The sequence below is a fragment of the Lates calcarifer genome, linkage group LG4 (genome assembly GCF_001640805.2).
Source record: "Lates calcarifer isolate ASB-BC8 linkage group LG4, TLL_Latcal_v3, whole genome shotgun sequence".
In the NCBI taxonomy this organism is placed as follows: Eukaryota; Metazoa; Chordata; class Actinopteri; family Centropomidae; genus Lates; species Lates calcarifer.
Genome location: NC_066836.1, coordinates 1164492 through 1182629, shown reverse-complemented (window position 1 = coordinate 1182629; position 18138 = coordinate 1164492). Strand labels below are relative to the sequence as shown.

General features: G+C 42.5%; 1 long non-coding RNA gene across 2 annotated transcripts; it reads left to right on the top strand.

Annotated features, from left to right (window-relative positions):
* Nucleotides 1-5377: 5377 nt before the first annotated feature.
* LOC108882472 (uncharacterized) lies at nt 5378-16376 on the top strand. 2 transcript variants are annotated; one of them, XR_001960788.2, is made up of 5 exons: nt 5378-5737; nt 6109-6150; nt 13707-13892; nt 15679-15754; nt 15866-16376. It is a non-coding gene; the product is annotated as an uncharacterized LOC108882472 (long non-coding RNA). The 2 variants fall into 2 exon arrangements; XR_007813131.1 differs by having other exon boundaries at nt 14633-15754.
* The last annotated feature ends 1762 nt before the right edge of the window (nt 16377-18138 follow it).

Here is an 18138-nt window from a genome sequence, read left to right as displayed (position 1 = left end):
GCTGATCCTCTGACTTTTCCTCCAGCGCCATCATCAGGTCAACCTTTGAATTTTTGATCGGATACCTGCAGAGCTGATGACGCTCCCATCAGCCTCAGCTGGACTAAAATCATAAACAGGATCCAAAGCTGCATAACAAGGTTTATCTGTAATAAACAACCATCAGCCTGTTAGCATCATTGTGAGCCTCGCTGATGTTAGCACTTAGTATAGCCTTACACAGCTGCTGGTGAAGAAGCTCTAAAAGTGCTTGTTGGTGCATTATTCTGTTGTGGTCTGAGTGAGACGATAAATCTGACCTGAGGATCCTGACAGGACTGTTCAGAGGTTAGACAGTTTAGAGGAGCTGAACAGAACCGACCACAGTGAATTAATGTTGCTGAAAATAACTTGAAACGGCAAATTTCTTCACTTGAGTTGTTGTAAAACCACAGAACAAGGACAGAGCCTCCATTAGTAAGGTTATCTCAACATTTATGCAGAATGCACAGTTTTGAAAAAAAAACTTTCCTCCTGTAAATCCAGTGTTTTATTATCATGAGCTGAACAGGATCTCTGCTCTCAGCCTGTTGAGGTCAGGAGATAAAAATAAATGGTCTGTGCAGAGAAAGTCCTGACAGCTGCTGATTCTGAGACAGAACCTGAAACACGATGCATCACTGATAACATGTTGGTGATAACCAGCTCAGACCTGTTCAACCTGTGAGTCCAGTGTTTTTTTTTTCTTTAAGAGTCAAAACTGCAAAACTTTAAATTAAAATCAAAGTACAGTCTGAGCAGACGCCTCTCAGCTGCACTGTGTTCTGCTGCTCTGTTTTTATTCCTGGATCAGATCATCGGCCTGTTGGTGTCCGTCATCACTTTCACTGCTCTGCTTCACCATCAGGCTTCAACAGTCTCAGAGGGGATTTTTATGTTTCTGTTTTCAGGTCGAATGTGACGCTGCGGAGAAAAACAGGAAGTGTGCAGAGTGATCTCGGCCAGCCGACATGTTTTAGAGCCTGCAGGCCGTCTCCTGCAGCTCGCTCCACAAAACACCAGCACTTCCTCATTCTTCACATTTCCGCCCCGAAGCTGACCAACGGCAAATATTTGTTTTTTATCCTGAGCAGGAAGACACTGAACGCAGCCTGGCTGCTGCTGCCGCTGCTGGAACATGTGTGAGTTCACATGTAGACAAAAATCTGCACAGATCAGTGTTTCTGCCACTGGGTGGAGGCTAACACCAGTTCTTGTGATTTTCACAAGTATTTCACAAGAAATGAGTCAGTTGGAAGGAGACACAGTAACGAGGCAGATTCCCCCTCTGGAAAATAAAAAGTCTCCTGTATGTAACAGTGGCTCATCAGGCTGTTGTTTCTGAATTTGTCCATATCTGGCTTCACCACAGCGTCTCCTGCGTGTTTCCCAGTAAAGACAATTCTTGGTGTCTGACTTTAACTTTAAATCTAAACTGATAGACCTTCAGACGGCCCCTGTGCGAGGTGACTGTTAACATGTCTTATTGGAGAGTCGATCAAACAAGACACACAGCAGCTTTTTATTTCCTCTGTTTCATGTGTAAAACACTGAATATTTAAAGTGGCTGTTTGTACATTTTCTCTGGCGCCAAACATGGTTTCTCACCAGGAGCAGCTGATGGTCGTTTGCCAAGAGCTTCAGACATCATTTCATTTCGTTAGAATTCATCGTCTGAGCAGAGCGACCTGTTCAGGACAGAATGAACTCTGGAGAGTAAACATCCTAATGCTAATGTTGGCTATGTAGCGATAGCAAAAATGTACATATTGATCCTTTAAATTTCATTTGACATTATTACCAGGATTTATAGAGTTTAAACATATTTTTACTCCTTTTACAAACGTGTCACAGTCTCTTTAAGACTTTAAGGCCTCAGTCTGGAAAAAATCAGCTAATTGGTGCAACATTCGTCTAAATTCATTCCACTCTGGGAGATTAGTTGAAAAGGTCACATCTCTCTTGACTCCTCCAACAACTCCAAACTGCATCTTTGTCTTATTTGTTTTGATCTGACTGTGGCACCAGAGGAAGCAGGAATATCCACAGAGTTTCTGATCCATCAGCCGGTTTTTCAGAGAAGTGATCCACCAGCTCAAACTGCTGGTGGATTTAGATTTAGTTATTGACTTCATGGTCATATGTGTGTGTTGTGTATTTTAACGCGCGTTTGTCGTCCATTAATCTGAAAAACGAAATCACTGAAATTCTCCTTGTATCAAAAATAATCCGATACTTGTGTTAGGAAAACGTGACTTTCACAGACTAACAGTAGTAGTAGCAGTAGCTGTTGTTGCTCATGTTGTGTTCATGTTTGTGTATTTCTCATGACTCGGCCGCTTCCCTCGCCCTTCATCACCTCCTCCTCCTCCTCCTCCTGCAGTCAGGACTCCATGTATGGTCTGAGGGGAAACTTTTCAAACCTCCAGCCACCAAAAAGCCTCCAGCAGGGAGTGACTCTGCTTCCCCGGAGTCTCAGAGGGCGAGTCCTGTATTTTTAGAAACGCAGACTTACTGGCTATTATGAAAGAGGGCGTGTGTGTGTTTGTGTGTGTTTTTCTCTCTTGCTGAGGAAAACCTGACAGTGACAGATGGATCGTCATGTCTCTTCATGTTTGTTGAAGCTGAATCGAGGAGATTCAAAACCTTCCTCTTCTTAGAGACGGAGGTGGGAAGTAACTCAACTACTGTACACGCTATGAAGTACACTTTGAGTTACTTTCCCAAAGTATTTCTACTTTAAAGGACTCTCTACTTGTCCTCCACCAGATTTCACTCAGAAATGTTTTTTTTTTTATCTTGCGGAGTGAAATTCCTGCTTAATTTGTAGGTTCAGATTTTTATATTCAACACGAGATAAAACCATAAATACTAACTGTCATTATCTTAACTCTCCGCCTACTCTCCTTTGTTCTTTCCTTCTTTCTTTTTCGTCCTTCTGCTTTCAATATTTTGTTTCCTCGGTCACTGATGTGAAAGCAGGGAAATTCCCACAACTGGAGATACAAGGCTTTCCCCTGAGATTAACAATAGTACGATGCAGTACATAGGAGGTTTTTCCTCTGAGCTGTTTCATCTCACTGAAGATGCTGCTACATCTATTTACTTCATTTTCACACAGAGAAATTCTCATAAATCTGTTTCTGTGCAAACATCAGACTGAGAAGAGGATCTGAGATGTGAGTTTTTGCAGTTGCAGGTTCATCACAAGCAGCTTTCATTTCCTCAAATCAAACTAGAAGCCAATTAGAACCAGACCAAGGCTCTTTGGAGGCCTGAACATTTGATTACACACCTTGTTTCATAATGACGAACCTGTTCACAACCACAGACCTAAAATTCTGTGACTGCAATATCATGGGAAATAACAGTTCTCTCACTGTGTGTTACCTCCACCTGCAGATCAGTAGATCTGAGCAGCTGTTTACTTCAGTTTTACACCATCCAATCCACCAAACACCAAACCCTGAGCTCAGACCACAGTTTATTTCCTGTTTCCTGGAGCCGTCACAGCTCAGTTTGATCCTAATGCTGCCTCATTTGTTTGTACTTATTCTGGAGTTTTACATGTAAATGCTCAGTCTGTTTACTGTGGCAGTAAAAAGCTGCAGGATCAGATCAGACTGAACATCTGTGCAGCAGCTATAGAGCTGCACCACTAAAGGAGCAGTTCGACATTTTCAACAATCTGCTTATTCTCTGAGGATTTATGTTCATGTCTGTGCTGTAGATATGAAGCTACAACTAACAGCTGCTTAGCTTAGCTTAGCACTACAAGTTTTCCTCCAGCCAATCATTGTTTACACGAGTCATCGGGGAGGAGCGTCGAGAATTATTACGATATAAAACACCTTGGTCACTCTGCGCTCCTATTGGTCAATGTGGAGGAACACGTCGTAGCAGATGTCTCACTCAGCAGGAAAATGCTAGACTTTTGTTCAGAGTGTCGTGGACTGTCCCAGACGTGTCTCATAAGACGATCAATGTTTTATCTTCGTATTTGGACTTGACGTTGGACATCGCATCACGATCGGGCTGAATTCATGTCGTCTGAATTGAGCTTTAGACGAAACACAAGAATTATTCAAATTAATTTAATTAATAAAACAAGTTAAACTGATTGGAAATATGAACAAGAGAATTAAAAACCAGACTGCACTGGTTCTGATGAAAACTGTTCCTGTATCAGGTTCTGTTGTGTATGGTTTCACAGAGCATGCTCGGTGACGTTGACGATCATTTTCATTTCTGATTTCACTAAAACTTTGTGTCATTTAACATGAAACAAACTGTAAACCTGCAGAAAACCAGACACCTGTGTCCCTCAGGACGAAACATGAGTCTATCAGCCTGAGACTGGATCAGAATCCAGATCCACCCTGAGCTCCAGTTCCACTCCAGGGTTTGCGTCCTCCCCTCCCCGCTCAGCTTGTTTCCCCTTCGGCCGCCATTTCAGGAGCTGCAGAGGCCTTTTCTGTCATGGAAGAACAAAAGCAGCTCTGTCTTTGTCTGCAGCTTCACATTCACATGCAGCATTTACATTTACAGACGTGCAGCCGCTGCTACACTCAACCCACACACACACACACACACACACACACACACTGAGAGACGACACCAGCAGCAGCATCTGGGCTTTTTAATTATTAAAAAACTTTAACATGTCTGAAAATTCATGAGAGGAAAGGTCAACTGGAAACACACACGTGTCGCTGTGTCTGTATCACATTTACACACTGATTTCTACTGGACTTTTATTCTGATTTTTTTTTAAAGGCCATATTTTTATTTATTTATTTTTTTTCTTCTATATTTTCTGTTCACAAAAAACAACAACTTTACCTCAGATGTTTTAAATTTCCATCAAAATATTTGATTTAATGTCAGATTCTGCTTTTCTTGACTGAAATAGTCTGAAATATTCCTGCAGGGATTCACTGAAGGAGAGTTTATGAGGGTTTTATTGCACTTAAGGGTTTTTTGTGTTTATTTTTTTTACATGTCTGGTATCTCTTATAGCAGCGCTGTGATATAAATCCCATATGGAGTTTGTAGAGTGGCTCATTAAATCTCAGATGTACTTCCACCGGGGCTTTCTAACCTGAATCCACCTCAGATTTTACACCAGAATAAATCATGAGAGAAAAAAGAAAAGGCTCTTTACTTCTATGGTATGGAAACGCCCCCCCAAACCTCTACCTCCACCCCCCCTCCAATAAACCCCGTCCTCACACACACATAAAGGCCATCCCATATCAAAGGAGTGTTTGATGTCAGTCAGTGTGGGCCGGTTGGTTGGTTGGTTGGTTGGGTGGGTGGGGGTGCAGGGGTGGGGAGGGGACAGACAGACGACAGCAGATGGGGGTAAACAGCAGGAATACCAAACCTACACTGTTAAACTACACTGAATGGTAACACTGTACTTTAACCCACACACATGCATTTATAAACAGAGTGTAACAAAAGACAGAGACTGAAGTCCTGTTGGCGACATCTAGAGGCCACAGCGAGTATTACAGCTGATCACACAGGCAGTATGGGAGTTTTAAGACCCTCATATTACACTACAGTTCTAAATGTAATGTTTAAAAGCTGATTCCAGTTCAGTTTTATCCTCTGAGTATCCTCATAAATAATTCACTATTTCTCCATCAGGATTTTATTCCTGGGCTCTGAAAGCATTTAGACCTTCATGTTGGGAGACACACAGGAAATACTGGTGAGTGATCATCATGTAAAAGTGCATTTATTTTGGAGGGACTGTTAGAGATCCACAGGGATTTCTCTACACTGAGGAAACTTTGCTAATTATCGTATCTAAATGTTCATCGACAGTTTGATTCATTTGTTCTGCAACGTGTGATAACTGAAGCAGGATTAGTGTTTTTCTGGTTGTGTTCAGACTCTCACAGCAGCTGGTTGAGGTTCAGGAAAGGTGGTGACCTGTGTTTATTAACATTTAATCTTTCCCTGTCCTTAAACATGTCGACATAATCTGAGGAACGATGAACTTTCCCTCTCAGAAGGTGATTGACGGAGTTGTCCGGAGGATTCCTGCTTCATTTGACTTTGTCTCCATCTCCTCCACAGGAATCACCTGAGGAGGAGTGATTACAGTGTTCATCTGAACATGTGAGTACTGCTGTCTTTTTCATGTAGTTAAATCAAGATGACGTAACTTTGACCTTAAACTCTCAGCTTCAGACTGTGATGGTTCAGTGTATCAGGGAGAACAGAGCCTCTGTCAAACACCTGTTGTGTCTCTGTGTAACTGTGGTTGTTCAGGTTGGATCTCCCTCTGACTGAGTGAGAGTCAGCAGCTGAAACTGCTGAATCAGACCAGAGAGTTCAGAGTGAAGCTGAACTGGAGATCAGTTAAAGAGACTGAACCAAGCTTCGTGTTCACCACCACATTTGATCCATTAGTTGTGTTTCCATGTTTTTTGAGCATACTAGAGTCCTGTCGTCGTCTCTCTGTACTTGACTCTGATTGCTCAGAAGGTTCAGTGTTTTTATGTGTTTTCTCACGTTTACTTTTGGTTTCATCGTCAGACCAAATCACAGTCAAAGAGTCACACATTGGGTGATGAGCCTCAACTTCCTGTAATCGATCCCAAAGTCTGAACCATCCAAAGAAGTGTTTTCACCGTGTAGACGAACCCAAACCCTGGTTCAGTTTGATCCAGAATGAGACCACCTCTTTTATCAGACCAGAGTTTGGTCCTTTGATCTGGAGCGTGGTCTGAGGAACCTTTCACACCTGCTACTGTGTAAAGAGACTCAAATCATTAAAAACCAGAGTTCATCTCTGATATCCAGAGAGGAAACTCTGTAACGTGACAGTATTTCAAATGAAATAAGAATAAATAATAATATGTTAAAAAGCTCTGGAAAAAACCTGTAAGTGGATCTTGAGTTGAGACTAACAGTGTTATGTTACTGTTATCGTTAGGTCAACAGATCCGTCTCCATGGCAACTGGCCAAACTCCGTCTGTTGTGATACGAGCGAAAGCTCCAGAAAGAACTCCAGTAAGTTTTAATAAGACACAGGTTCATATAACTCAGATACTCATGAAGTGATAATGAAACAAACACACGGTCGCTGCCCTGATGATGATGATGATTTGTTTCTTGATGGGGACACTGACGTCAAATTACAGTTTAGAAACTCGACTCAGCTCTGATCGAAAACCTGCAGCTCAGGCTCATTAAACTTACTTCTAATGACTTTCTGATGCATGAACCAGAATTCTAACCTTCACACGACCAGTTACCCACCAGCACGAATCTCTAACCTCCATCTATAAAATGAACGAAGCATTAACATGATGCCCCCACCTCCACCTCCACCATCACCTCCCTACAGACTCTCAGACTTTGATGCCCACTCCTGCTGAGTCCTCCTGGTCGTATGAAGTCACCGTGTGTTTGAGGACTCTCTGGTTGACTTTTTCAGGCCTTTACTCTCAGTTTCCATCGATGAGCAGTACGAGGCTGTGACAGTGGAATAAAACAACCAGATGAAACACAAAGAAACATTTTAAAGATAAGTCCAGATACTCATGACAGCACCAACTGTGGATTCATCCGCTGCTGAAAATAGTCCCTGACAAAAAATATTTCCTCCTGGTTGTTTTTTGAGGAGTTTTTAAAGATTTACGTCGTCAGTAAAGGGTTGGGAGCTCAGGCTAACACAGTGTTGGTTTGATTTGTTAAACACACATCTCTGTGTTTGTTAGTTTGGTTTTTATTTGGTCCGTCGGAGCCAAACAAACACTCCAACACTTGTGACTGTGAGTGTTTGTGTCCAGTTTGAGATGGCGGCCCTGATGTTACCGCAGCTGTTTGACGCATCATTTCCACCTTAAATCAGACATGATAATGGAAGTGGAAATATGTTCAGGCTGGGTGAGAATTGGTGCGAGTTCAGTTCAGGTTGAGGCTTGATGCCGAGGACCTCAACAGCCTTCTGTCGTCACGGACACAGCTGGGCGGGAAAACACTGAACACGACTCCGGACTCTGATGATTAACATGTTAGAAAACCGCAGGTTGCTGATTTCTCCTCCTTGTTTCCTGCTCGTTATAACGTTATTATTCATCTTTACAGCCAGAACTGTAACCATGAATGAACCCTGTCAGTCCCATAATAAGAGAAAAATCAAACTTCACTTTAGGTTTTTCAATGTAGGAACAGTGAAAACAAGAGTGTGTGAAACAACTGGACGTCACTAAGTCCCTCAGTGAACGTTAAGGATTCACCATGTTTGATCCGTCTACATCTGTATGTTATATCCACAGCTGTGTGTGAGGAAAGGTGCGTTTGTTTTCTACACCTGTAACACGCTGCTGCAGCTCTGGAACAACACGTCTGCTGTGTCTGGGTCTCACTGTTTTGTCTGTCATTTCAGTCAGTTATGATAACAGCTGAGTCACCAGTTTGCCAGCAGAGATCAGTCAGTGTCATGGTGATACAGTAGTTTTAGTGTTTCCTCACCACAGTAACCTCCTGAGCAGTTAATGACAGACAGTTTTCACTTATACGTTTCCTGTTCATCTCTGTTTTCTCTTTTAAATATGAACTGAAGGTTTGTTTCCAACCACAGCAGCCAGTTATACACACTTATTAAAGAGGAAGATCCTTTAGTTTAACCAGAAACATCTCTGTATATCTCTACCAGACTCCATTGATAAAAACAGGGATTTAACCAGGAGCTGCTGGAATACCACTGCCTCCATCTGTTAGTGTGTCTTAGATCAGACGACCAAACACACACACAGGAGACAGTGAGAACAGTTTGTTGTTCGTCCCTCTGTTCTTAAAGACACAAACTGTGATGTAAATATAAACCAGTGGAGTGGAAGCTGGTGGACAGGTCACAGGAAACATTCAAATGATTTACACAATAAAGTGAAGAGATTCTAACTTTAACATAGAAAATAAAAAAGGTTTATATTATATATATTAACTGTCATTAACTGCCTGAAAAGGAGAAAAAAGTAACTTAATATTGATAATAAAAGTCAGCAGAGATACTGAGTGTGACCACCAGAGGGCAGCAGATCCACACACTCTGAAAATACAGCAGACCAATAAAGTACTGTTAGTACTTGTACTACTACTGCAGCTACTGCACTGTGAAATACCATGATCAATCAACTCATCTTTGATTATTTATTTATGTATTTATTTTTATTTAAATGTCTCAGGAGACAGAGACGCTGCAGCTCAGGAGGTTCAAGAGATTCAATGAATACTGAACAACAACAACAACAATAATAATAATAATAATCATCATATTTATTGTCTTTCAGGACTCAGTGTAGAATCAGTGTTGATGGCTTGAAATAATTAAAGCAATAAATAAATAAATAATGCAAAGATAATAAAATGAAATAAGGTAGAAATAAATAATTGTTGCAGATCCACAGATCTGACCTCTGATCAGTCAGAGATCAAAACTGTAACAACACAGTTTAACATCGTTCACACACACTGCTCAGATATTTATAGACTTTAAAAACAGAGACTGAAACATCCTGTTATCTGTGTGTGTGTGTGTGTGTGTGTGTGTGTGTGTGTGTGTGTGTGTGTGTGTGTGTGTGTGTGTCAGTCGGCTGCCAGCAGATGGAGGCAGAGACTTGAACATGACTGAAACACAAACGACGAACGCTGGAGGTAAAAGTTAAATAAAAGAAAAACCACAGTGAGTGTGTGTGTGAAACTTACAAACACAACGACCACAGTCTACAACTGTTATTAAAATCTGATTATTACACGTTTGTCTAAATCATAACTCGTTTATTATAAATATCAGGAAACATTAGTTGAAACGTTTAATAACTAGTTAATGAGACCAACTCTGAAGCAGCTGTTAGAACATGTTCCAGTGTTCAGTGTGTTTTATTTATGAGACTGTACAGTGGTTATAGGAGCTGCTTGTTTTTAAACAAGTCAAATAACTTTATAACAATAATGATCATTATTACTTATTTAATGGAACAACCAATTAAATCTGACCTGTTAAAGGTTCAGAGACACAGGTGTGTAGTTTTCACCTCTACACACTGTGTATCTTTAACTATGTGTGTGTGTGTGTGTGCTGTGTGTAAAAGTGCAGTTTAACATCATGTGTAGATTTACAGAGAATATCGTCTCAAACATCAGTGATTGGATTTCAGAGCTCGGCTCCGACATGAATCATCTTCTTAATGAAATTATCACAGACAGAGGAGTGCACTACACACTGACTGATGACATCATCATAACACATAACTCACTGTGTGTGTGTGTGTGTCCATCTGCCTGCTGCAGGACTCTATAGAGATCAATAATTAAACATGGCTAATGGGCTGCGAGCTGCAGCCAGGGACATCTGTCTGTGTGTGTGTGTGTGTGTGTGTGTGTGTGTGTGTGTAAACCAGACTGAGCATGCTCACTACAGCCATATCATAACGAGGTCAGAGCCGCGGTTTGACCTGGTGACCTCTAAAAACACGACATCAGCTGAGACCAAGTTTAAATATTAATGATGCACATGCTAACATGCTAGCACCGATGCTAGTTAAAGCACATGTGATAATATTCATTTAAAAATAATAAACTAGAAAATGTAATGATGTCAAATGCTGTAATATAATCCCATGAAACAACTGTCCATGTCAGAGTGCCTCCACATAAAACTATATATCAGTACCAGACTCCATTCACAAAAACAGGGATTTTACTGAGCAGAACACAGGAGCTGCTGGAATACTAAATGTTAGTGTGTGTGTGTTACTGTGTGGTACTTTTACTTCAGTAAAGTATCTGATTACTTCTTCCACCACTGAAAGTCACAGTAACACAGACACACTAATAGATGGAGGCAGTGGTATTCCAGCAGCTCCTGGTTAAATCCATGTTTTTATCAATGGAGTCTGGTAGAGATATATAGAGATGTTTCTGGTAAATAAAAAGCTCTGTCTCTGTAGGAATCCTCAGATGTCACCGCTTTGCTCGCTCCCTTCTGTTTACATATCAAACAAGATACAACATGTTGATCTTGCTTTAAAGATGAGGTTTCCAGTCTTTATGCTAAGCTAAGCTAACCACATCCTACTCTGTACATACAGACATGCGGCTGATATCCATCTTCTCGCAGAGAGACGCTAAACACACTTATTTCCCAAACTGCTCCTTTATTTCCACCTCTGAGGGTGAACCTGTTGATCCGACAGAGTGGAGCTAATTTTAGATTTGGACGAGCTCCACTGTTTGTTCTTCTGCTCAGGTCGGTTTGAAACAGGAGGAACAGAGTTCATTACAGCTCTGACAAAACCCTGAGCTGCTGCTCTTTTTTTCTCCTGTTAGATCAACAGGAAGTTACACGTTTGCCTCTTCCTGTTTCTTTTTGCTTTTACTTTGAAGGAGGCTTCGTCACGCTGCAGCTTCTCTCACAGATTCATGCTCATCACGGCTCTGACTCTCCTGTGGAGTTTCTGACTGTAAGCTCAGTGTGTGTCGGTGACGGCAGGAGTGTGTGTGTTTTTGTTCTTTATCTAGTTTCCTTCTTATCAGCTGACTCACACTGAAAACTCCCGCCTTCACCTGCTGCAGCTCTGAGTCTCTGTGTGTCTCTGATGAACAACAACACACACTCAGGCCTTTTATTCTAATGTTTATAAAACTGTGTTTAAACAGGAACTCCATGTTATTTTTCTCTCTGCACACACAAACATTAAACAGGAATTTGTCATTTTTTCATTAACTTAAAGGAAAACTCCTGTATTTTTGAACCTGGGTCTTGTTTTTCTGTGGAATCATTAATCAAAACCTTCAAAAGCTTCATCTACAGCTGCTGTCATTTAATCCAGTCTGTCCACTAAAGTTCTTGTTTTTATCACTGACAGACTGATATTAAATGTCTGACAACATGAAGACAGGATTCCTACAGAGACAGAGCTTTTTATTTACCAGAAACATCTCTGTATATCTCCACCAGACTCCATTGACAAAAACAGGGATTTAACCAGGAGCTGCTGGAATACCACTGCCTCCATCTGTTAGTGTGTCTGTGTTACTGTGTGACTTTCAGTGGTGGAAGAAGTAATCAGATACTTTACTGCAGTAAAAGTACCACACAGTAACACAGACAGACCATGAGTTAGTATTCCAGCAGCTCCTGTGTTCTGCTCTTTTAAATTCCTGTTTTTGTCAGTGGAGTCTGGTGCTGGTATAAAGTGATGTTTCTGGTTTTCCAGTGTGATGTAATCAGGAAAACAAGTTCACGGACTTTCTGCTGGTCCTGAAAGGTTGATGGTTGCAGTGTGAACTGTCAGAATAACTGGTGTCAGTTATGTTACAGTCACAGGTGTTAAAAACCCACCGAGTGTTATTCAGCAGTTTACACCTTTGCTCTGTTCCTTCATGTGGAAGCAGGTTGATCTCCTCTCAGAGATAGATGTGTGTCTACATTGAGGGTTTGACCGAAGCGGTCCTGTTGTCCCCCTGCTCCTTCCCACGTGACCCTGAACGCACCGTCAGCCTCGCTGCAGCTCTGGGAAAAACCAAGCATGGACCTCCCCGCTCACATGCATGAGTAGCTGCAGCTCAGGGCTCCACAACAGTGCTACAGTTCATCAGTAATTGTGCAGAGAAGGGCGCATTATCTCTCCCATCATTCCCATTCAGTAACTGGGCCTTTCAGCTGGGAGATAAAGGCTTGTTGTCTCAGTGGGAGAGGAGCAGATTCACAACACAAACTGAGACTGATAGATTCCTACAAGAAGATCTCAAAGTTAAACATGGAAGTGCTTTTCATAAAGTGTGTTTCTGAGGGACAGTTTCCCTTTGTTTCCAAGAGGCTGTCATTCTCATCAAACAAAAACTAACCCAGGAAGTCAGTTAATGTGTCATTAAAGTGTTTTTATTAATTAAAATATGTCCTCAGGTTGATGTCCGCCTGTTTTTGTCCCTGGTCAGCTGCCGTCCCTCGTGCATGCCACACAGTGAGCACCTGTCACCTGAGGCTAAAGTGTGCCCTTCAAAATAAATGTCAAAATAGCTTCTTACTTCTGGAGGTTGGATTTAGGCTTCAAACATCAGAACAGTGGTGTTCATCTGTGAAGATGATCTGATCAACTAAACCTGAAGGATCAGAAACTTTAGCTGCTCACTGTTTATTTCCTGTGGAGGAACCAGGCTGAAGCTAACTTCAACTACAGAAACACATCATCACTGTGGGACTGTGTTGGCTTAATTGTTGCAGTACCATGAGTGACCACAAGGGGAAATGAGCAGCACAGCTGAATGTCCAGATCTTTCAGTCCATCCAGTGTAGTTACCTGGCACAGGAGTTTACCACAAGTAGTCACTCGTCACCTGACTTCTCGCACCACCTGGTTTGTGATGGTTGGTGATTCATGACGACCTATGACCTCCTGCTGTAGCGTTAGGCTAACGTGATGCCTCAGGTCTCACCTATTTTAATTTGTACATTTGTTAAGTCTATGTTTTTATGGCAACACAAACGCACAACACGGGGTGTGGAGGAGGTGTGGAGGGGGCGTGGAGGGGGCGTGGGGGTGTGTGGTGGGGGCGTGCGCTGCGTATCGTGGTTGTAGTTTCCTCCAGCTGCCACTAGATGTTAGTAAAGAGTCACATTTTCTCTGAGCAGATTTATAGTTTCTACCTGTGTCTATTTCAGGTGATGTGACTGGACAGGAGAACCACCTGGAGGAGTCATCTGAGTACAGCCCCCTCCCCTCCCCCACCTTCAGCCCCCCCAGCGAGGGCTTGGACCAAACCCCACCTATTGTTATGGGTGAAGCTGCAGGCCGCCTGGAAGTCCTCACACCGATTCTGTTTTCACGTTAATGCATCCAACACAAAGGTAGGTAATGCCTTAATGGGAGGGAAATGGGTCATGTCAAGCTGTGTGTGTGTGTGTGTGTGTGTTTTTAAACATTAATAACAACCACAAACTTTAAAGTCTTTTACTGAAGCAGCTGCAGAAAGAACTGAGTTTTGATTTACAGTTAATCTAATCTTCATTACATGACTCTGATCGCTGTTTAAATGTGATCATCACTTCAGTAACTCTGATGATCTGATGTTTTAACTTCAGGTCGCTTCATTTAAACGTTTTAACGAGTCTTTGTCAAAGCCCCGAGTCACAGTTTGTTTTTCCTGCTGATTTTATGACCTCGAGGTTTTTCAACTGATCTTGATTTTTATCAGTTTTTTTTATTAAACCTATTATATAAAAAAATCCAAAGTGATTCAAACACTCTGTGGTAATGGATGAAATCAACTTTGACTTTGGTTGTTTCCAAGAATAAACTTGAATTTTAAGCAAGAAATTTGAGAATCAACATTTCCTCAACGACCAGACAAAGACCTGCAGATGAAGACCATGTGAAACGACTGAAAGCTGCTGAATGGACCTTTTTTTTTTTAACTCTGCATCTTATTTTAAATCAGTGACGAGGAAGTGACCTGATGCCTTCCTGAATACGTTGTGTTATTGTGATTTCTTGAAGTTTTCTTCATTTTATCACAAGAACTGAACTTTTTTTGAACCAATCGTCAGTTTAAACTGTAAAAACCTGAACTGATGAATCTCTCCTTTAGATCAACAGATGAAGGATCCTCAGACCTCAGTGCTGTTTACAGCTGCAGAAAACTAAAGTAAATCAGATTTCTGATGCTCTGACTGACGTCTGTGTGTTATTTACTGTGAGTATCCTGAAACAGTTTATGTTCAGTGTTTAGACTGATGGAAAATCAGAGGTTCATCCTGAGGGAAACATGAAGGAATCCAGTGGTTGAGAACCAAAGTGATCGACAGACTTTGTCACTTTAGCCACTAGTTTGGTTACAAATCAAGATATTTTTTACATAGAATCTGAAAAAGGGAAATAATCTTTGATTCCTGTGTATTTTTCTGTGATATACTCGACTTAAAGTGGCATTAGACAGCCTCTCCCCACAGTGTTTTTAAGTGGTATTAATGTTCTTCTTTGTGGGTTTAGAAAGTTTCACCATCGCTCGTTTTACCTCCAGGAAACATGTCATTTGTTTAGATGATCAAACATTCAATGAATCGTCTGTTTGTTTTTGGTTGCTAGCGTTAGCGTTAGCAACATGGCTGCCTGCTATCAGCCTGGCTGCGGTCCACAGGAAGAAACAACCTATCTATCTTTTCACCTTCTTTTCCTCCGCTGACTCTCTTTCTTTATCTGAGTACTTTCCTCCTATTCTCTGGTTCTTCCACCGAGCGTTTCCTCTACCTGGGGGAAGCTATCCAAGCTACCAGGGACAGAACCTAAACCAAGGAGCAGTTGTAGATGTCGTACTAATTGTGGTAGCAAACGGCCCTGTCGTGTGGTTTCATAAAGTTAACCCCAGACTCTTGGTGCCTTGCACAGCAGCACAGCGGCAGCAGCTGGTTCAGGTTTTCCCAGAAACACTCTGAGTGTTTTTCAAGAAAAATGACTGAACCCTGAGCAAGTTAGAGAGGAGAGGGAGGTGTGGAGGGAAGAGGAGGAGGTCTGGAGGTGGAGGAGGTCTGGGGGAGGAAGAGGAAACAGAGGAGGTCTGTTGAAGGAGTGGAGGAGTCGTGGAGGAGCAGCAGGGTTTTCGAGCCCCTCACTGTCTCAGCTTGTTCTTTCAAACAGAATTCCAGCAGTAAATGTGGAGCCTCAGGCTACAGGCTCGTAAAGCTGCAGAGACGCCTTTAAAAACACAGCCTGAGTGAGTGTGTGAGACGCACACACACACACACGTACATTACATACATGACAGACGTAACATGTATAACCATTACAGCTGCTCCTAACACTGTTTATCTGAATCTTCCTCCAGACACCTCTCCAGCCTCCTGCAGCTTCTCTGAATCCTTCAGAAACCAGAGAGGAAACCCTCCTGGAACCACAGTCCTGTTTGTTTACCCAAACCTTTTAACTCCTCCTGGTCCAGGATTACATTCAGCACGCTGTGAGTACTGCACATTTACTGCCACCAAACTGTAAGAGACTCACTGAGGTCTCAGCAAAGAGAGTACTGGATGAGGTGGAGGTGAAGGATGGAGCGAGTCCATCAGAGTGACACGGTCAGGACTGAGTGAATTACCACACTTACAGCCAGAAGTTATTTTGTCAGGTTTCTCCAGTCAGTTAACAGGTGATGTAACTGTTGATGAGTATTTTACCGAGTTCTGTCTGACCCCGGTGTGGATCATATTTGGGTTTCGAGGTTTTACCTGGACCATTAGAAACCTGCTTCTTCACCTCCCTGTATTCGTGTTTTTAAGGCTGACACATTCACGTCTAACACACCTGAAAACACACGTCACATGACCATTCATTCAAACAGGAAGTAGATCGTCTGCTTCGTCACAGAAAACTGTGTTAATTCTGTGCGAGAGCTGCAAAGACAGAGGTCAGTGACGCTCGTGATTCGTTATCCGTGTTGCTTTCACTGCTGGTAGTCGAGGCTGAGATGGGTCATGTGATCAGAGCGTGACCAATCAGGGAAGAATATGTTGTGACTGATAAAAATCAGAAAGTGAACGTGAGCGTCTGCGTCGTCGTTTTTGTTCTTCCAGACTAAACCACAGCCCTGGACCAGCTCCAAAACTTTCTGTCTTAGTTGTTTAAAAACTCCGGCGTACTGTGGACTCAAGGTGTAACCATAGCAACAGTGATGTGTTTAATGGTGTACTTGGAAGTCTGAATTTCCGAGTTCCCAATCAGAAGTTTGAACCACCTACTGCACCTTTAATGATCCACATTTAATCCTGAATACAAGTTCCTCAAAGTTACACGTGATGGATCCGCTCCTCTTCCTACTGAGGGGAATGGATTTTACCATTTTAAACGCTGCTGTGTTTCCCTCATCTCACTTCATTTAATTAATTAGATCAGAGGAAACACAGCTCCTGAGGTTTAGAGAAAGATGGAAGCAGCATCAGGATCAGGTCTGAACACAGACACAGGAGGTGACGATCAGAGACCTGTCTCCATCCTCCACCTAATGTCATACACCAGACAGAGTGTCCTTACCAGGCTAATCAATGGAGAGGGGGGGGGGGGAGAGAGAGAGAGAGAGAGAGAGAGAGAGAGAGAGAGAGAGAGAGAGAGAGAGAGAGAGAGGAGTCATGTGACCCTGGGTGGGGGGGTGTTATCGGCTGGTGGTGATTAAAGCCGCAGAGGAACAACCTTCATCATGATCAGTCATTAACCTGCCTCTGACAGCCTCCTCTCTCCTGGACTTCCTGTCCTTGAAGAGTCCTGGAGACCTTGTTTCTGCTGAGCTGCTCTCACCTGGCCGCAGAGTCGTACAGGTGTGCTCTGCAGCAGCAGCAGTGGGTGGTGGTGTTACAGGTGCAGCACAACACGTTTCTGATGTGAAACTTTGACGTGAAGCATGTTTGATCATCAGAGTCACCAGCTGATCAATAATCAGCAGATCATTGATCCTTCAGCTGCTTTAACTACATCAGAGAGCTGGTTCCCAACCTGGGGCTCAGGCCCCCGAAGGGTCACCAGATGAATCTGAGGGGTCGTCAGATCTGAGGTCAGTTTCTGGACTTTTATTGGAGTGAAACCAAGTGAGACGTTTAGAGTGGAAACGTCTGTTTGTTGGAGACGAAACTGACAGATTCAACCTTCAACCATGTGATTCATTTCACAACAACAACAACAACAACAACAATAATAATAATAATAATTTCCAGAGACCCGAGGACACTTTAACCAGTAAACAGAGGTTAGAGGCCTTGTTGAAGAGGTGTTTTTTATTGAAGTAAGTTCTTCCCTCTGTGAGGCAGTGGAAGAACAGTCCTCTGGTATTTGGTTTGTAGTGTTCGTACAATGGACAGAGATTTAACATCTGTTTACTGTGTTTTAGATAAAACCTAAAACCACGCCTGAAATCATCTTGATGTGAAGCCGTTAGTAACTGTGGGTCCAGATTTCAGACCTGAACACGTCTCCACAGTTGGGCTGGTTGCTGTGGCGTTGCCTCACTCAGAGACACCAGAGGAAGTCCTGGTCAGACGAGCTCTGACTTCCTCTTGTGTCAGATAACGGAGGTTACACTCCTCTGTGTGTCACCACAACACAGCATCTGTTTCA